At 38.3% G+C, this 19531-nt stretch overlaps 1 non-coding gene across 1 annotated transcript; it reads left to right on the top strand.

The window, feature by feature from the left end:
- Nucleotides 1–16689: 16689 nt before the first annotated feature.
- Trnas-gcu (transfer RNA serine (anticodon GCU)) lies at nucleotides 16690–16771 on the top strand. Its single transcript has one exon. It is a non-coding gene; the product is annotated as a tRNA-Ser (tRNA).
- The last annotated feature ends 2760 nt before the right edge of the window (nucleotides 16772–19531 follow it).

Genomic DNA, 19531 nt, shown 5'->3' on the forward strand with positions numbered 1-19531 from the left:
CTTTCTAACTAGAATTGTTAAATATGCACGCAGGAGTGAATAACCCTGTATGTATAGGTTAATTCTGGTGGGATGTTATATGGGCCCCCGCTTGCTTAATTTTGAAATGGAGGTCATTTCGCTATTCACGAAAGGGGGATTTTTATAATAAAGTATGGCACACACTTTAATAAATGATCCAATATTTCTTAGAATTTAATTAATTACGACGTTAGTTTTGGTGATAATTTTTCCCCATGAAAAATTAATGGTATTTTACTCATTCTAGAGCAGACCACACAACACCACACATTGCTGTATATTGCTGGGAAAACATTTCGCTTTAAGGGTTGTCGTTGTTAATTTAACCTTAAAATATTCATTATTACTTGAATGTAAGATAACCTGGGCTTGCTCGAGGTCGAATTTCAAACACTTTGGGACAAATACAACAGTGATTCTAACGAAAAAATGTGTTGTTTAATCCTAGCATCAAAACGAAATACTGTGCATAGAAGCTCTCGTGGAGAAAACATTGAGTATATTAACGTAATGCTGATGTGGGGAGCAATATAAATGTTAATTATGTCGATTCTTTGATTAATGTGATTTGTATAAAATATTGATTTTAAGAAATGTTATAATCCCAGTGTTCACAAAACACCAATTACCTAAAATGTAACAAAAAAATTAAACTTAAGTTTGGATTAAAGCTAGGTCTTCAAGTTGTTTAAATAAACACAAATTAATCTTAAGTCTGAAAAAAAAAGTCTAGCGCAACAATTTGTATTAGTAATACATAATCATTTGATCAGTAAACACAAATGAGTACTGTCAGTCAGGACATCAAAACGTTGTTGGTAAATACAATTTAAACATTTTTTTCAGTCAATATGGACTTTTATCAGTAAACACAAATTAAATTTATGATGCAGTCAGTGATGCCCTATCAATAGGGCTTACATTGTACGGGTAAATACAAATTAGCCTTAAGTTTGCAGTCAGCCTGGACCAAATATTGTAACAGTAAAAACGAATTAGTTTAACTTTAAACTAAGTCTAGTTCTATACATTGTATCGATAAAAACAAATTAGCCTTAGCTTTGCAGTAAGTCTAGTCCTAATATTTTATCAATAAAGACAAATTAGTCTTAAGTTTGAACTAAGTCTAGTCCTGTACATTGAATCGGTAAATACAAATTAGTCTTAAGTTTTTACTAAGTCTAGTCCTATACATTGTGACGGTAAAAACAAATTAGTCTTAAGTTTGCATTAAGTCTAGCCCTATATATTGTAACGGTAAATACAAATTAGTCTTAAGTTTGCAGTCAGCCTAGACCTACAGCGTGTATCACCGCACATCATCCACCCCCACCCCCACCCCCCACCAGCCTAAGCTTGGAACCACCCTGACAGATGGGATGGTGGGATGGTCGTGCGCCTGGTCTCTGCGTGAGTCAGCATTTCTAAGCTCCCAGTTTTCTTAGCTCGGGAGCCACTCGCATCTCCGGCCCTCGCTTAAGCCGCGCTCGAGCGGAGAATGATGGGCCGTGCTGGTATTCCGCTTGACCAAGGGTCAGCGTCGGACATTGAGATTGTGAGCCGTTGGTCGTGTTTTGACAGGCGCTGAGTTTTGGCATACATTTTATTTTCGGCACTGCGGTAGAGGTCAGTGTGTCTGCGAGACAGAAGCTGGGGGTATTAGTTTATATCACGTGGCATAACAAAGCCATATAATGACGTCTTTAATTAATACAAGACTAATTAAAATATGATTTTTATAGGTGAAGGTCCTTGAACAAGTTTTCGTATTTCTTTTTTTTTTCCTTTTTTAAATTGAAAATATTTTTAGATCATAGAATCTCAGAGGAAATTTAATGAAAGATATTGCGAAAAAAATAACTTTGCATTATGTTACAATTTTTATTTAAAAAGTCGTAAATATAATAGTTATAACAATAGAATGCGATCAATGAATACGTGAGTTCATGGCAATCATAACATTATTATGTTTCTCAAATATATTTTATATTTAGTCTGTCGAATCCGCGTTCAAGCTCCAAGTCCCAGCCCCACACCCAATAATCCCCAGCCCCTCAGCCCCACACCAAAGACTCCCCCACACCCAAGGCACCCCAGCCCCACAGCCCCCCCCCCCCCCAAACAAAAAAGACTCCAGAGCCCCACACACAAGACACCCACACAAAAGAGTCCTCAGCCACACACAAAAGACACCCCAGCCCCACACAAAAGACACCCCAGCCCCACACCCTAAACTCCCCAGCCCCACACCCTAAACTCCCCAGCCCCACAACCTAAACTCCACAGCCCCACGCACAAGACTCCCTACACCCAAGACTCCCCAGCTCCCTTTCACAACACCCTCAAGCTATTTCAAAATTTCTCTTGCGTGTCACCCCGGGACAGACTTTCAAAAGTCTCGTACAACTTTCTTTAAGTAGTTAATGGACGAGCGCTGCCAGTCTAGGATTGGGACGCGCCTGCCGCTGCGGTAATTCGATTACGGCCCCGGAGCAGATTTTGTAATGGGGAAAAATTGGTGCGGACAAGAGCCCAGTTAGCGACACAAGTGCCTGTAATTATGTATTGTGGCCTTGGGGTTAAAGGTGACGGCATGGTGAACCTGTGCCCGGCTGGCTTGTCGGGACGTCTGTTATAGATTTCAATAGGTTTCTCCCCAAACTCATCTCAGTGTGTTGACGTTTCTCCGCGCAATGTGACCGTTGCGCGCTAGCCTCCGCGGGAAAGATTGAATACGATATTATTTCTATTATTTTTATTTTTATTTTTTTTTTTTTTTCCGAGGGGCGGTAGTGATGATCTGGTATGGAAAGTCATTTCTCGTGTTCGTTGAGATACACGACACGGGGCCCTTGTGGGCGGGGAGAAGGGAGGTGAGATTGGGTTAAAGGTCGACCAGAAAGGGGAAGACAACTGGCGTGTCTTCACAGAGAGTTATTGACCTTAGCTTTAGTTGATTTTTGTATTGTCAGCACCGTTGTATGGAATTAAATTTTATACAAATATAGACTGAATCCAGAGGCTAAACGGTCCTTTAAACATGACGTGGCTTCTACATACAAATATTTTAACTATTTTAGCATCTACTTTTAATTTGAATAATGAACTTATTACAAATATAGACTAAATTCAGAGGCTAAACGATTCTTTAAACATGACTTTGCTTCTACATAAGGAATGTTTTAACTGTTTCAGCGTCCATTTTTAATTTGAATAATAAACTTAATACAAATATAGACTGAATTCAAAGACTAAACTGTTCTTCAAACATGACATGGCTTCTACTTACAAATATTTTAACTATTTTAGCGTCTATTTTTAATTTGAATATTAAATTTACTAATTTGGGTTGGGGTATAAATAAAAATAACTTTATCTGTACACCGTTAAAAAAAAAAGAAACACACACACAAAAACTGTGGTAAAATAAAACTTCATCTCTAGTCAGGAACCATCTTGTCACTGTTTTAATGTTTGGGTCAATCGAAATGTGAAATGAAAGCTGGTCATTTTTTTGGCTTTTGCACAGTTTTAATTTTGTCTTTGATCAAACGATATGTAATTTTAGTGAGACAACTTGCAGTAAACAAATATCCATTCAATATGTTTTTGTGATCTTTATACATAATAATGTGGTCCCCTAATATTGATTAAAACAGTAAGAAACATCTAAGAAACCTAACTATTTATTTAAAGGTGGCATTGTGAGATTCCTTTTTTTTTTTAAATACTTTTATTTCCTTTGCAAATTTTTATAATCAAATACATGACATCATGTAAATATTCATTATTTACATTTGCAAAACCTGTCGTTTTCATTTGGTGTTCAAAATTGTGAGATTCCTACGATCAAAAACAATAAAATTCTTTTATGCCCAATACATTCTTTAGAAGGCCTATTATTATTTAAATTTTTTAATGTAAAAATAAAGGGTTTATAAAACCGTGTTTTTAATATAAAAAATAAAAAATTTCAAAGGTAAAAAACCGTCATAGATGTACCTTGAATCAAATATTAAAAATAAAAGAATGCATATATCACCATCAGATTACATGGGTCACACCAGATCATCAATCAATCTAGATTACTTTCAAAATAATTTCTCGTAGTAGTCTCCCTTGGATTTCAACTTTCGATTTTGCCTGTGACTATAAAAGGCGAGCGTAGACGTAAATACATATATATAAACATGGCCGGGGGGGGGTGTATTGTTTGTTGAGTACGTAGACAGTCTCCCCACCCCCCCCCCCAACCCCTTCCCCCCCCCCCCCCCCCCACCTCACCACCTCCTACCCGCGTAGTACTTTGTCAATTGTATCGTTTCAATTTCACCGTCCCCCGCCATCTTTACGCTCCCAGCCACCATACGCCAATGCGGGAGCCGGAATGAAAAACCACCCCAACAAATTCGATTGCCTGCGTAGACACGGCAGCACCAGAAAACCCACTCGCTGCCTTAAATTGGAACCCCCTTTTCACAATTTCTTGAAATACGAGTGTTGACTCACCCCCCCCCCCCCCCCACCCTCCCCATTCGGGCAAATAGATGCCCATTGTGTGTGTCCCCGTGAGTAGCGCTATTGATCCCGCGGGTGGACCCCCCCCCCCCCCACCTCACCCTCTCTGGTTAAATATTGGGCCCGGCCCACAGGGGTGTGATCCCAGGGAAGGGCTACATGCTCAGCCGTAGGTTTTCTTTAATAGCCGTTTTGCTTGATGTTTTCTAACAGCGTTAACAGAGTGTGAAGATTCGATAGGCTTTGGTTCAAACGTAAAGAAAGATCACGACTAAAAGAGAGTTAAATGTAAAGATGCAACAGGATTAACTAGTTTAAATCATAAAGGCATATCATATATAAAAGACAGCTGAATGTAAAGATGCAACAGGATTTGGTTTAAACGGAAACAATATCATATCTAAATGATACGTTGAATATAAAGAGGCAACGGGATTCGGATTAAACGTAAAGAAATATACCGTCTAAAAGACAGCTGAATATTAAGATGTAACAGGATTAACTACTTTAAATTATAAGGAAATATCACGTCAAAAGGACAGCTGAATGTAAAGATACAACATGCTTGGGTTAAAAGTAAAGAACATCACATTTAAGTGACTCAACAGTGTGAAATTACCACACCATAAGATTGAAACGTGACAAAATTATTTCTACAAATTAAAAGCTAGATCTAGTTGTTTTTTGTTTAGCTCAGAAGTTACAACAAAAAATACTTGCAGTAGAAAGCATGGAACTTACAGACTAGAAAAATTTCTAGCTAGTCTGACAGAGTTGTGCACCATAAAATTACCATACACATATAATGTATGTGTAAGTTTTACCGTTTCAAAAAAGATATAAGTTTGTTTTAAATATTATTTTAATACATTAGGGAATCTTCATTTCATGTAAAATTTAGTAAAGCTACAAATATTTAAACTAAGAATGTTAGTAAAATAATGATTCTTTCCAGTTAGCAATATTTGTTTAACAATTAGTATTAATACATATTTTTTGGTTAAATGAAAAAAAAATATGTAATGCAGTGCATATTATTTTATGTTTTTGTGAATTAAATGTATGTTTAGGTAAGCTGTTTAGAAACTGCTTTAAATAGGACTATAATCAAAGTTTGCTGCACGAAATATTTTAACTGTGGTTGAAGACTCCCACAGTTTTTAAGCTTAAAATTGATTCTGTTGATGTTTAAATTAACGCTCTTAACGTGCAATAATTTATAGACGCAATGTGTTTACATGTACGTTAACAGAATATATCTTTTTAACAAAAATCACTCCAAATTATTTCGCGGCGTAAGCGACATAAAACAACACGCTGAAAATCCTCGAATCTTTTCTCCAGCGCGAGTTGGATCAGTGTCCGTTACATGGGAATTACTTATCTGCCCCTGATCAGCCTCCGTTACACGGGAATTACTTATCTCCCCTTTTGCTGTTTGCGAGATGATTTTTGTCTCCGATTACATCATTCGTTTAATTGCCTCCTCAGATCCTCGCTGCGTTATCGTGGCGAAGATATGGCGCCCGTCCCCGAATGTATAAGCTGCTCGTGGTGGCCTTTACCCACCCCCCCCCCTCCCGCCTGACACACCCTCCTCACCCACAACATCAAGAATAAAAAAATGAACATCATTTCCGGGCATACGTCTGTGTACGTTTTTGCCGCGTAGGCGTTTCATCGGGCATAATCAAACACATTGCTGAGCATACGGGTATCATTTTCGTTAACCACGGCCGTCTAAAGAACACAGCCGTCTAAAGAACACAGTCGTCTAAAGAACACGGCCGTCTAAAGAACACGGCCGTCGATAGACCTGAGCCAACAAGGCATAGAGCATAGGCGTCGTGTTGCTAAAAGTAGGCTTACGCTAAAATCTGCTAATTTTAATGCTTCACCCAAATCTATAATATTATATATACATACATACATACATACACACACACACACACACATATATATATATATATATATATATATATATATATATATATATATATATATATATATATATATATATATATATATATATATATATATATATATATATATATACGTATCATATAATTTTAGTTATTATTCAAATAGAACTACCTAGCTAAAAGTTTTTAAAAATTAACCAAATAATTTGAAAGCCATTCTTAATGCTTTTCTTCAAAATTATATTCTAAACTTAATTTTATGTGAAGTTGGTTCTCAATAAAAAAAAATATTTTTTGTCCTGGCAGGAATCTCTGAGATGCTGGAGGAACAGCCGAGCTTTGACTCGCCTTTAGCCAATGTCACGGTCAAGGAGATGGCCACAGCCATTTTACCTTGTTCGGTTACACATCAAGGGAAACACCAGGTGAGTTCTTGAACATTGAGTCTTTGACTCTTTGACTTTTTTAGTCTTTGACTCTTTGAGTCTTTGAGTCTGATAAGTTTAGAAACATTGAACATTTTGAATCTGATAATTTCTAAACATTGGGTGTTTAAATTACGTAAGTTGTAGAACATAAAATGTTTAAATTAGATACATTTTGGAACAGTGACTTTTTGAATATGCTAAGTATAGGAAAATCCACTGTTTAAATTTGGTAAGCTCTGGACTTCTGATTGTTTGACAGAATCTGATTAGTTCTGGAACATCGACTATTTTATTGGATTACATAGGTTCTGTTGCATCGACTATTTGCTTGGAGTAGATAAATTCTGGAACATGTACCCTCAAATAGTTATTTTACGCAGTATAAAACATTTCTTTTGTTCCTCTGATTCGCATCGAGGAAAGTAGGGCTAGGTGGTCGATGGTGGTAAGGGTGTATTTTCTCTCAAGGATCCACTGTTCTGACTACATAAACTCTCCATTGTGTATGATCCTAGAAACACGAGTCAATATTCAGCTTAGATAATGACAGGTTTAAATCATTTTAAAAAGTAAATCATTTATGCTCGTAGTGAAAAGCCTTCAATGAATGCCTGATTTAGTTTAACCGTTAGTACATTTTTTAAAAACGCAATAAACAGCTTGACTATAATCCCAATTTTTTTTTGTATGGATCCAGTTTATCTACAAGATACAAATGTATAACATACACATTAAAAGCATTCTATAATAAGCTTTAATATATATTGTGATTCTCAGTTATCAATTAATTAATGTAGATTGTAAATAAGGAATTATTTTTATTAAATATTTTAATTTAGTAACATTAATCAACAGTTTTACGTTTCTCGGAAGACAAAGAAATATACCAGTCGAATAACCAGCCCTTCCTCTCCGTCTTATAATTCCCCTCACCACTTCCTCGTCCCGGGACATACACACCCGCTATTTACAAATGTGTAGACAATTATTGTTTACTTTGTACCGACCTTCCGCCCCCAGCATAATCATTTCCGGGGGTGAAGTATTAAACGCCAATCAGGTCGCCCGGGCCCAGCATTAAAGACAAGAAGACAGGGGTCTCTCTGATTTCGTGTATTGATCCTAGTCGGCCGACCAGTGGCTCCTTGGTCAGGACAATAAAAGGCACCCCCGTCCTGGTAGGGTTGGTTGGTGCTTGGTGTTCGGGACGGTTGGGTTTGGTGAATAATGTTTTACTGCCAGGGTTGGTAGAGTGAGACGTGGGGCTTTATGTGTCTTGGTAGACATTGGTTGCTATTCGGTGCTAGATTCGTCTTGGTAGAGTCCGGCTGCTATTCCGTGCTAGATTCGTCTTGGTAGAGTCCGGCTGCTATTTGACGCTCTAGATGTATTGGTAGACTACGGCTGCTATTCGGAGCTAGATTCGTCTTGGTAGAGTCCGGCTGCTATTTGACGCTCTAGTTGTATTGGTAGACTACGGCTGCTATTCGGAGCTAGATTCGTCTTGGTAGAGTCCGGCTGCTATTCCGTGCTAGATTCGTCTTGTTAGAGTCCGGCTACTATTCGGACCTGAATTCTTCTTGGTAGAATGGGGAGGCTACTTAAAGCTTAAGACGTCTTGGTCTCAGAGGCGTAGAGAGGGGGAGAGGTACATATGTCCCCGGGCGCCGACCTTAGGGGGCGCCAAAATGGGTTGCATTTTTACATCATAAATAAAAAATATATGGGGGCGGGGGTTGCAAGTTGAAAGTTTGAGAGATGGTGGGGGGGTGCAAATCTAAAATTTGGGGGGATGCACATTAAAAATTGAAAGGTTGCTACCGAGGGGGGCACCGAATTGAAAGTTTGTCCCGGGCGCCGGAAATGGTCGCTACGCCTCTGCTTGGTCTAGAGAAAAAAGTTTTACAATCACGTCTTATCAGAAAGTCAACGATTACTGGAGCGTATTGGTTGTGCGGTTTGTTCATAGATTAACATTCTATTCATGAATAAATCATTAAAGACTAGTTGTCATTCGGTGGATACCTTTCTCTTTAAAAAAATATATATTTTAATGATAAAATCACGTGTATTGCATTCACTAGTAAATTAATATTTAATCAATTGTATTTAACTACTTTTAAAAAAAATTCTTTAGTGTTTTATAATACTTTAACTGATATTTAACTCTTTAGGTATAGGCCTACAGCACTTCCCCTATTTCATTAGCCTAATATGATTTCTCAACACTAGTCAAGGTAACGACATAGGCTACTGCCTTAGTCCACTCAACATAAAAACAAAAGTACGTTAAAAATATGAAACAATTAGCTGCACACAAAAATAATGTGTGTAAGCACGGACGATTTCTCATTACTCAAGATACCCCCCCCCAATCATATATTTTATTCTATGAACATATTTTGTTAAACACTTCAGTTGTTTCTTTTCTTCTATAGAATATATCACCCGGGCTATTGTATAAAATATTGGAACAAACACAGGGGGTCCATAGGGCTCCACCGGCTCTCATACACCTGAACAAAGTAGAGCCCGAAGGACCCCGTATCGCTATCAGACATTTACTATACCTACACAACATGGGGCTCCAAATGGGGCTCAGTGGGGCTTCACGTGAACACACATTAGAGCCCCAGGACCCCCCCCCCCCACCTCCCTCATTCTTTTTTTTCACAATCTCAGACAGATATATTTGATTGTAACTACCAATCAAAACGCCCCCCCCCCCCTCCGTTTTCTTCACAATGATACATTTTATTGTAACTACATAAAATAACGGCCCTGTTTGGCTACATCGCACACAGAAGAGGCTCCATTTAGTTCCATGTTAGAAATGTAGACTCCATACTGCTCTGTTTTTACCAAATGTAGGCTACATTGTGCTCCTTTTTTCACAAAAGTAGGCTCAATTTACCTCATTCTATCACATGAGTAGGCTCCATTTGGCTCAATGTTTCACCAACGTAGGCTATATTTGGCTCAATCTTTCACCAATGTAGGCTCCATTTGGCTCAATCTCTCACGAATGTACACTCTATTTGGCTCAATCGTTCACAGATGTAGGCTGCATTTGGTTCCATCTTTCAGAAATGTAGGCTCCATTTGGCTCCATCTTTCACAAATGTAGGCTCCATTTGGCTCAATCTCTCACAAATGTAGGCTCCATTTGGCTCAATCTTTCACCAATGTAGGCTCCATTTGGCTCAATCTTTCACCAATGTAGGCTCCATTTGGCTCAATCTTTCACGAATGTAGGCTCCATTTGGCTCAATCAATCTCTCACGAATGTAGGCTCCATTTGGCTCAATCAATCTCTCACGAATGTAGGCTCCATTTGGCTCAATCTTTCACGAATGTAGGCTCCATTTGGCTCAATCTCTCACGAATGTAGGCTCCATTTGGCTCAATCTTTCACGAATGTAGGCTCCATTTGGCTCAGTCTTTCACGAATGTAGGCTCCATTTGGCTCAATCTTTCACAAATGTAGGCTCCATTTGGCTCAATCTTTCACAAATGTAGGCTCTTGGCTCAATCTTTCACAAATGTAGGCTCTTGGCTCAATCTTTCACAAATTTAGGCTCCATTTGGCTCAATCAATCTTTCACCAATGTAGGCTCCATTTGGCTCAATCTTTCACAAATGTAAGCTCCATTTGGCTCAATCTCTCACGAATGTAAGCTCCATTTGGCTCAATCTCTCACGAATGTAGGCTCCATTTGGCTCAATCTTTCACCAATGTAGGCTCCATTTGGCTCAATCTCACAAATGTAGATTCCATTTGGCTCAATCTCTCACGAATGTAGGCTCCATTTGGCTCCATCTTTTACAAATGTAGGCTCCATTTGGCTCAATCTCTCACAAATGTAGGCCGTATTCGTCACCACGGTTCTGTCGACGAAACCAAATTAGAGCCCCGTAGACCACCCTTTCCCTCTACAAAGACATTTTTACTGTCCTTCCACAAGATGTGGGACGGGGGGGGGGGGGTGGTTGTAGATCAGTCGATACATTTTTTCCTTACATCCCCTTACATCTGCGGCCACAGAAGACATTTATCTGTGAACTGTGATGATTGTGTGCGGACGATCAATAAGGTAAATATTGACCCCGCGAAGATCCAGCGATGAAAATATGATGTCCTGTGGAAGGGGGCCAACTAAACCGATCACTCTTGCCTCCCTTCTATGATTTGCTTACAGTTATTTCCCCTCTTTTAAAAAAAAAATATGGTGTTTCCCGAATCAAGATAATTGTATTACTGTTTGAAATTGAGTATTTGTACATTTGTATTTTATGATGTAAAAAATGCAGCTAAAATGAGATTTTAATTTGTTAAAAAAAATATATATATATATATATATATATATATATATATATATATATATATATATATATATATATATATATATATATATATATATATATATATATATATATATATATATATATATATATATATGCTTTAGCAAATATAATAAACAGTAAAGTTCCCCTCCCCGACGTAACGACCCATAGGCCAGATGATATAGAGGTCACAAGTTTCTTGCAGAGTTTCTTTCAGGCATCTCTTCGACGGGGCTCTGATTCCCCCCCCCCCCCCCCCAAATTAAGTCTATTACACCCTTCCCCCCCCCCCCCCCGAACAAAATGGAATTTATATAAAATATATGTACTTTTAACAGTGACCTCAGCCAATGGAGTACTAGTGTGGTCAGCACTATGCCGAGCTACCATTCTTTTCCCTAATGTGAGTCAGGAACCCATTAGAGCTGGGTAAACTCAGGGGCATGTTGCATCCTCAAATCCAGATGAATATTTCCTTGTACCTTTACAATTTTCAAACTGAAAAAATATCTGCGTAATTATGTTGTTTTATTAAATTATAACACAAAAATGCAACAATAATATTAATTATTAATTAAGATATCCTCGGCACATTTATAGACCACCTTATCTAAGATAATTTTATTATAATAACATCGCAAAATGTATGTTGACCACGATCTTATAAACCATGAGCTAATAAAAATCAGCATGGTGTAGAGAACTGGACAGCAGTATAAAAATTATTGGTTCGCTGATATAAAAAAAATCGATGTCAAGAGGGTCGGGGATATTAGAAAAGGGCATTCAGATTCTAAGCATATGGACTGTTCTAGAAGGTTCCCACGGCTGGGCCAGGCCAGTCCATTGTTGGGTGGGGTAGATTTTTTTTTCATGCTACAGGGTGTGTGGGGATGAGTTGTCTTGTGTGTAGACTGCCTGTAGGCAAGGGTAGGTTATGTGGGGGTACAGGGTTTGTGAAAAGGTGTGGGAAGGGGACGGTTACTGTAGCTGAGTTAAAAACTTTATTGATTACTTTTGTTGGTCCTTGTTTTTTTTTTCAAAGAACTTTGTGTCTTTAGTCCTTCCCCTTACTACAACTATATAACTACTACCAACGCCCCCCCCCCCCAACCGGTACCCCCAACTCCCTCGTTCCTCAACGATACAATTTACACAGACATCCCCAAATAAAAATACCGCTCCCAAAAATAAGGGGGTGACATTGAAACTATACCACACCTCTACGACACATTGCCCTTACCACCAACACCAACTCCTACCCCGATACAATACACCCACAAACCAACGTTTGCCCGATTCTGTCACCCTAAACCAAGCCACATCGTACCCTCTCCTCCCCTTTCCTTAACGCCACACCGTCCCTACCCCCCACTCATCCACGCCACACCGTCCCTACCCTCCACTCATCCACGCCACAGCGTCCCTACCCCACACTCATCCACGCCACACCGTCCCTACCCCCACTCATCCATGCCACAGCGTCCCTACCCCCCACTCATCCATGCCACACCGTCCCTACCCCCACTCATCCATGCCACAGCGTCCCCACCCCCCACTCATCCACGCCACACCGTCCCTACCCCACTCATCCATGCCACACCGCTCTACCCCCCCCCCCCACTCATGTATCCACGCTACACCGTCCCTACCCCCCACTCATCCACGCCAAACCGTCCCTACCCCCTACTCATCCACGCCACACCGTCCCTATCCCCCCCACTCATTTATCCACGCCACACCGTTCTTCCCTCTACCTCACCCCACACAGATCTACCCCCCACTTCACTCGACATCGTCCTACCACCACTCACCCACACCATACCACACCCCCTCCACCCATAACACACCAGCCTTTAACCCAACCACTTCCCGTGACACCGTACTCCTCCCCCCCCCCCCCCCACCCACCTTCCCCCACCCCCAAATTTCTCAAGGGGTCAAGTGGGGTCCTCCCCGCAGTTTACCATGCAGAATCTGTCAAATCTGTGATGAGCAAATGATCGACTGGGCAAATAATTCCGACATTAGAGGCAACGCTCGCTCGCATCGGGCGAACGTCAGAGAGGACGATTGTATTTACAAAGATGTAATCGCTTTTTTTTTCTCAGCCCCAGCTGACAATAAACGGTGGTAGGCTGGCGAAGTACAGTCAGAAGTAATGGCCGGCAACAGGGGTCTTATATATAGGGGGTCATTGTCGGGCATGTATAGGGAGGATTATAGGATGCTTGTGGTAACTGATAAATATCCTTGGACTCGTTTATTACATCTAAGATTGATTTAGTCGAGTTTGGTTGATGCTAATAATTACGATAGTATCGATACTAAAATTGTTTTAGTAGGTTTTAGTAAGAAAGTGTCACTACGATACCGTATCGCTACTAGATTGATCGAGTATAGGACAAACTTGCGCCACAAGTTATAAGACATTAGAAACTGCATCAATACCATCATATATCGATACCAAGTAGATCGAATACTGAAGAAAGCTTATAAATGAGACACACTAATGAATCAATATTATCATATATCGTTAAAAAGCAGATCGGATGCATAACCAACCTACACCACACTTTATAAATAAGACATATTAAACCATCAATACCATCATATATCGATACCAATTAGATCGAATACAAAACCAACCTACACCACGCCTTATAAATAAGACATATTAAACTGTCAATACCATCATTTATCGATACCAAGTAGATCGAATACAAAACCAACCTACACCACGCCTTATAAATAAGACATATTAAACTATCAATACCATCATTTATCGATACCAAGTAGATCGAATACAAAACCAGCCTACACAACACCTTATAGATAAGACATATTAAACTATCAATACCATCCTATAACGATACCAAGTAGATCGACTACAGAAGAAACCTATACCACGCCTTATAAATAAGACAAAAATCTATCAAAACCATCCTGTATCGATATATAATACGAATACGAAAACAACCTACACCACACCTTATAAATAACATATTAAACTATAAATACCATTCTATATCGATACCAAGCAGATCGAATACGAAAACAACCTACACCACACCTTATAAATAACATATTAAACTATAAATACCATTCTATATCGATACCAAGCGGATCGAATACAAAACCAACCTACGCCACGCCTTATAAATAAGACAAAAAGAGCATACAATTCTATATCGATGCCAAGTATATCGAATACAACAACCAACCTTCACGACTCCTATCAATACTATCCTATATCGATACCACCACACCTTATAAATAAGACATATTAAACTATAAATATTATCCTACATCGATACCAAGCGGATCGAATACAAAACCAACCTCCAACACGACAGTTTACATTAGTCGGACGCGGACATTCAGGACAGACCCATTTGACACTACAGTCCAATCATCGACGGTAGGGTCCGCCACCTGTCAAATGGTTGACGGGAATCGATCAATCAGACGAATTATACCGTACCTGCTAATGGGGATAAACAGCATTGACCTCAGTTTAACGCTGTCAGTTGACGGGACCATCGACATAGGGAATAGATTTGTTCTGTTTTTTTTTTAATGTAGAATAAGATTAGGTTTTTTTTTAAACTGACAATTTTAAATTTGGCAAATTTTTTACACAAATTAGCATTGTGATATGTTTAAATATATTTGAAATAGATTTGGATTGTGGTGTTCTTAGACATAATACAATGAATTTAACACATTTAATAAAAATTATATAGTTTAAGGAGGTAGGCTAAGGAAAAAATATCTGAATTAATAAGCCTTATTTATTTTATTTATATGTATCACTGTAAGGGTACTTAAGAAAATATTGGTTGGTATCATGGACTCTTTTGAAAGTATGGCTACCATAGCAACGGTAGCCATCTTGAAAAAAAACTTTTTCGGGGGTCTCATAGTTAAAAAAGTAACATATAGGCCTATATAGATCATATAATCATTGATCATTCTTTTACTAACTATGAGTCAGCTGGGTAGTTTTTGTAACAAAAAAAAGTTTAGAATTTTTTTTAAAGAGGGAGCTTTACTTTCTACTTTACTTATTTATGATGAATACAGTCAAATATGTTTAACTCAAATGTTAGCCAAATTTAAAAAAAAAAAATTTAAAAAAAAAAAGTAGACCGAAATGTTAATGGATAGACTTTCTTTAGCTGACCGAGGATTGCAATAATCTGACAGGGGAGGTAATGTTTTTTTTTTCACTGAGTGTTGGTTTAGAGTCCAGGGGTCGGCAACCTTTTGAAGCGGAAGAGCCAAAAGTTTCAATTTTCAAAATTTCCCTGGTTTTAAAGAGCCACTAACATTATTTTTATTTCAAATATTAAAATTTTTTATTGAGATTATTAGTATTTGTTTAAGGAGCTGGAGAGCCGCATCTTGATATCAAAAGAGCCGCATGCGGCTCGCGAGCCGCAGGTTGCCGACCCCTGGTTTAGACTTAAAGTTGAGTGTTGTGAACACTCATACTCGGAACAAAAAACCACTCGATTGGTTTAAAACTAGCGTCATTTTAAACCCCTTGCTGTTGACGGAAAAGATTAAGCCAATAAAGATTAGTGTATTAGCTTTAAAAAAAAACCCGCATGTGACATCTGTTTAATCTCTTAATCTCTCTAGTCAGCGTAGTTGTAGTTTAACCCTCGTCATGCAAATCGTCCTTCTGTTTTATGACGTCAGAGAGTTAAGTTGGGGATTAGAGGAAAACAAAGGATGTTAAAATCATCACACATTTCAGGCGGTCGGTCTATCACACATCCGTTCATACTTAATTATTTTTTTTTATAATGTCAAGAGGCAGTTGAAAAGATGGTGGGTAGAGGGGGAGAGGGGGGGGGGGGGTCGACGGGACGAGGGCGGTGGTCATTAACATGGAGTGTTATTTTTACGGATGGTTGGATTTCCTATTAATTTTGGAACGACACGACTTAAAATCATAAATTTTGGGGGAGGGGCGGGATAACAACGGGATGAGCATGTGAGCGTATGTCGATAGGAGTGTCTGCGTGTGTATGTGTGTGTGTGTGTGTGTTTAGCCTGGATTTGTTTGTGTTTGTCTTTTGTGTCTGCTTGTATTTATGGACGGGCTTGTATTTCTTGTAAGTCTCTATCTGTGTGTGTTGTGTGTATACGCATGTTTGATTGTGTAGTTGAAAACGCGTTTTAAAATTTCTGATACTTTAAGGCCTACCTATAATAAAAATGACCCAAAAAGCTAAAAGTAACGTACGAATAAGTTATAAAAACAGACAAACAAAAAAAACCAGTAGTTCACAACAAATAAATCAAGGTATGGTATCTCACCTTCCGATCAATCAGATTATATCTAGATTATGTTATCAATAAATCAATCTAAACACGTCGAGTGACTGTTGCGGTGTTTGTATGTTCTTTGAAATATAAAACAATATGAGGTGAACGTATCAACAGACGAGGTGGCCGAGAGGTTAAGGCGATGGACTGCTAATCCATTGGGCTCTGCCCGCGTGGGTTCGAATCCCATCCTCGTCGATACTTTTTCCTGAAACTTAATAAATCGTTTTTGAAAGTTTATTTTTCAAAAGTAAAACTCTATCCGATAATCTAAAAGTTCATTTTATCTGTTACAGAGTCTTGAATAACACGCACATTAAATTTAACGAGCCGACCCGCGGTGTATCATACGCTGCTATATAGTTGTTGTTTTTTTTTCTACTTTTCAGTAATTCATAATTTGTGAATTCCCCCCACCCCACCCCACCCCCACCCCCGTGAAAGTAGCCTCCTCTTAGTTACTTCCTCTAAGTTTTAAATTGTTTCAAACTAAAATATCTGCCCGTAATAGGCGTCACCAAACCCGGCTCTAAGAATGTAAATATTTATCGTGAACCACAGCTCACCAGACCATGTGAGGGGGGTGGGGGGTGGTAGCGATAGAGAGGAAGAGAGGGGACTGCAAGGCGCGTTTTGCAGCTTGTTTTCTAACGTCTCCCAGAAGAGAATTATATATATAGATTGTATGCATTTTAAAGCATTATAACGTTCTAAACATTGCAGTACTGAGTTTGCTTATGCTTCATAAGTAAACATTAGTACTCACTCATGTTATGCATAAATGTTATTACTGGTGGAATAAGACTTGTAAGTAGGTCACCAACTTCTCGTTTTCGCATCTCTCCCTGGCCATAGAGATTCCAAATTTGAAGTGAGAGAGATCGAGATATACAGGCCCTATAGCGTCAAATCAATATATATTTTGAAAAATAAAAATGTGTTTCTTTTTTTAGAATGAAATATATAAGCATTAAAATATCTCATTTAAATATCTCTTACAATAGATCAGTCCTTTTGATACTCAAAGATATTGTAAACATATGCCATTCCTTCTGATGGGTCACTCCCTTTGAAACACTATGTTGTTGTCAACATATGTGCCTTATGCCTGGTAGATTATTCCCTTTGAAAACCCATATTGTTGGGAACATATGTGCCTTCCTAATGAAACATCAATCCATTTTGAAACTCCATGTCTCTTAGTTGATCATCCCATTCTAGTTTCTCTAGTTACAAGTAACTGCCTCCAGTTGATCATTCCATTCTAGTTTCTCTAGTTACAAGTAACTGCCTCCTAGTTGATCATCCCATTCTAGTTTCTCTAGTTACAAGTAACTGCCTCCTAGTTGATCATCCCATTCTAGTTTCTCTAGTTACAAGTAACTGCCTCCTAGTTGATCATCCCATTCTAGTTTCTCTAGTTACAAGTAACTGCCCCTTAGTTGATCATCCCATTCTAGTTTCTCTAGTTACAAGTAACTGCCTCCAGTTGATCATTCCATTCTAGTTTCTCTAGTTACAAGTAACTGCCTCCTAGTTGATCATCCCATTCTAGTTTCTGTAGTTACAAGTAACTGCCTCCTAGTTGATCATCCCATTCTAGTTTCTCTAGTTACAAGTAACTGCCTCCTAGTTGATCATTCCATTCTAGTTTCTCTAGTTACAAGTAACTGCCTCCTAGTTGATCATCCCATTCTAGTTTCTCTAGTTACAACTAACTGCCCCTTAGTTGATCATCCCATTCTAGTTTCTCTAGTTACAAGTAACTGTCTCCTACTTGATCATCCCATTCTAGTTTCTCTAGTTACAAGTAACTGCCTCCTACAAGATTAACGACCAATCAACACTTCCCCCAGTCCGATACAACTTTAATCTACCTCGGTGTTTCAGTAACACCAATGACATCTCTATACGTACACAATCATCGATTAGATCAGAGAGGTCTAAGCTGGGAGGCAGGTACCTATAAGAGGCTAGGACTAGTGGAATGGGTGGCACCTCGCCAGGGGTGGCAAAGACTAGAGGTATGAGAGGCGCATCAACAATAGAGGGGTGGGGGGGGGGGCAAGATTATCTGTATGTGAGGTGCTTACCGAGGGGAGGTTAGAAGACACATAATTTAACAGTAATGTACAAGATATATATATATATATATATATATATATATATATATATATATATATATATATATATATATATATATATATATATATATTCAAAAAGCAAAATTATCATGCCATATGTCATTGTTTAATATGTGTAATAATTTTTTAATTCGTTTTAAAAATAAAATAAGATAGTAGTTTCCCTTCTTAAAAAGATTATTTTACCAAGGGAAACAATTACCTTAAGGCCTTACAATACAGAAAATTGAAGTTGTGACAAAGTAAAATATTAGTCATTATTAGGTGTTATATGAAGTATACAAATTGGAACATTTTATATTAATAATAGAAAAAAAGTAAACGTAATGACATTTTTTTAAAAATGTAATGACTCTATTTTAGATAGAAAAATATTAGCTTTACAAAAAACTGAATTTTAAGACTTCTGGCCGTACGCTTTCATCAATGTTTAGCACATGATAGTGAATGTACAGTTTTTCTTTAATCCCAAATTTATTGCGTCCCAACGTAAAAGCCCAAAGCCCCAAACCCACCAACCGATGGAGGAAAAAATTCCATGAATCATCATATAGTTACACTATGTATAAGTAAACCAACTTAAATGAATGAAAGTAGGCAACATGTAAGAAATAATTATTTTAACTTGTATCTGTCCACAAAAGCCGAAGATAAAAATTGTAATACTAAACCGAACATGCAAGGCAAACTGACGCTGTCAATTACATGTTTGAGGTGAAAAAAAAAAATTGTTTTGACTTAATTTTAAATAGAAAAATATTTGCTTTACCGAAAACTGAATTTTAATACTTTAGACTCTACGTTTTAATCCATA

The sequence above is a fragment of the Physella acuta genome, unplaced genomic scaffold (assembly GCF_028476545.2).
Source record: "Physella acuta isolate Inbredline_101_S28 unplaced genomic scaffold, ASM2847654v3 ptg001591l, whole genome shotgun sequence".
In the NCBI taxonomy this organism is placed as follows: Eukaryota; Metazoa; Mollusca; class Gastropoda; family Physidae; genus Physella; species Physella acuta.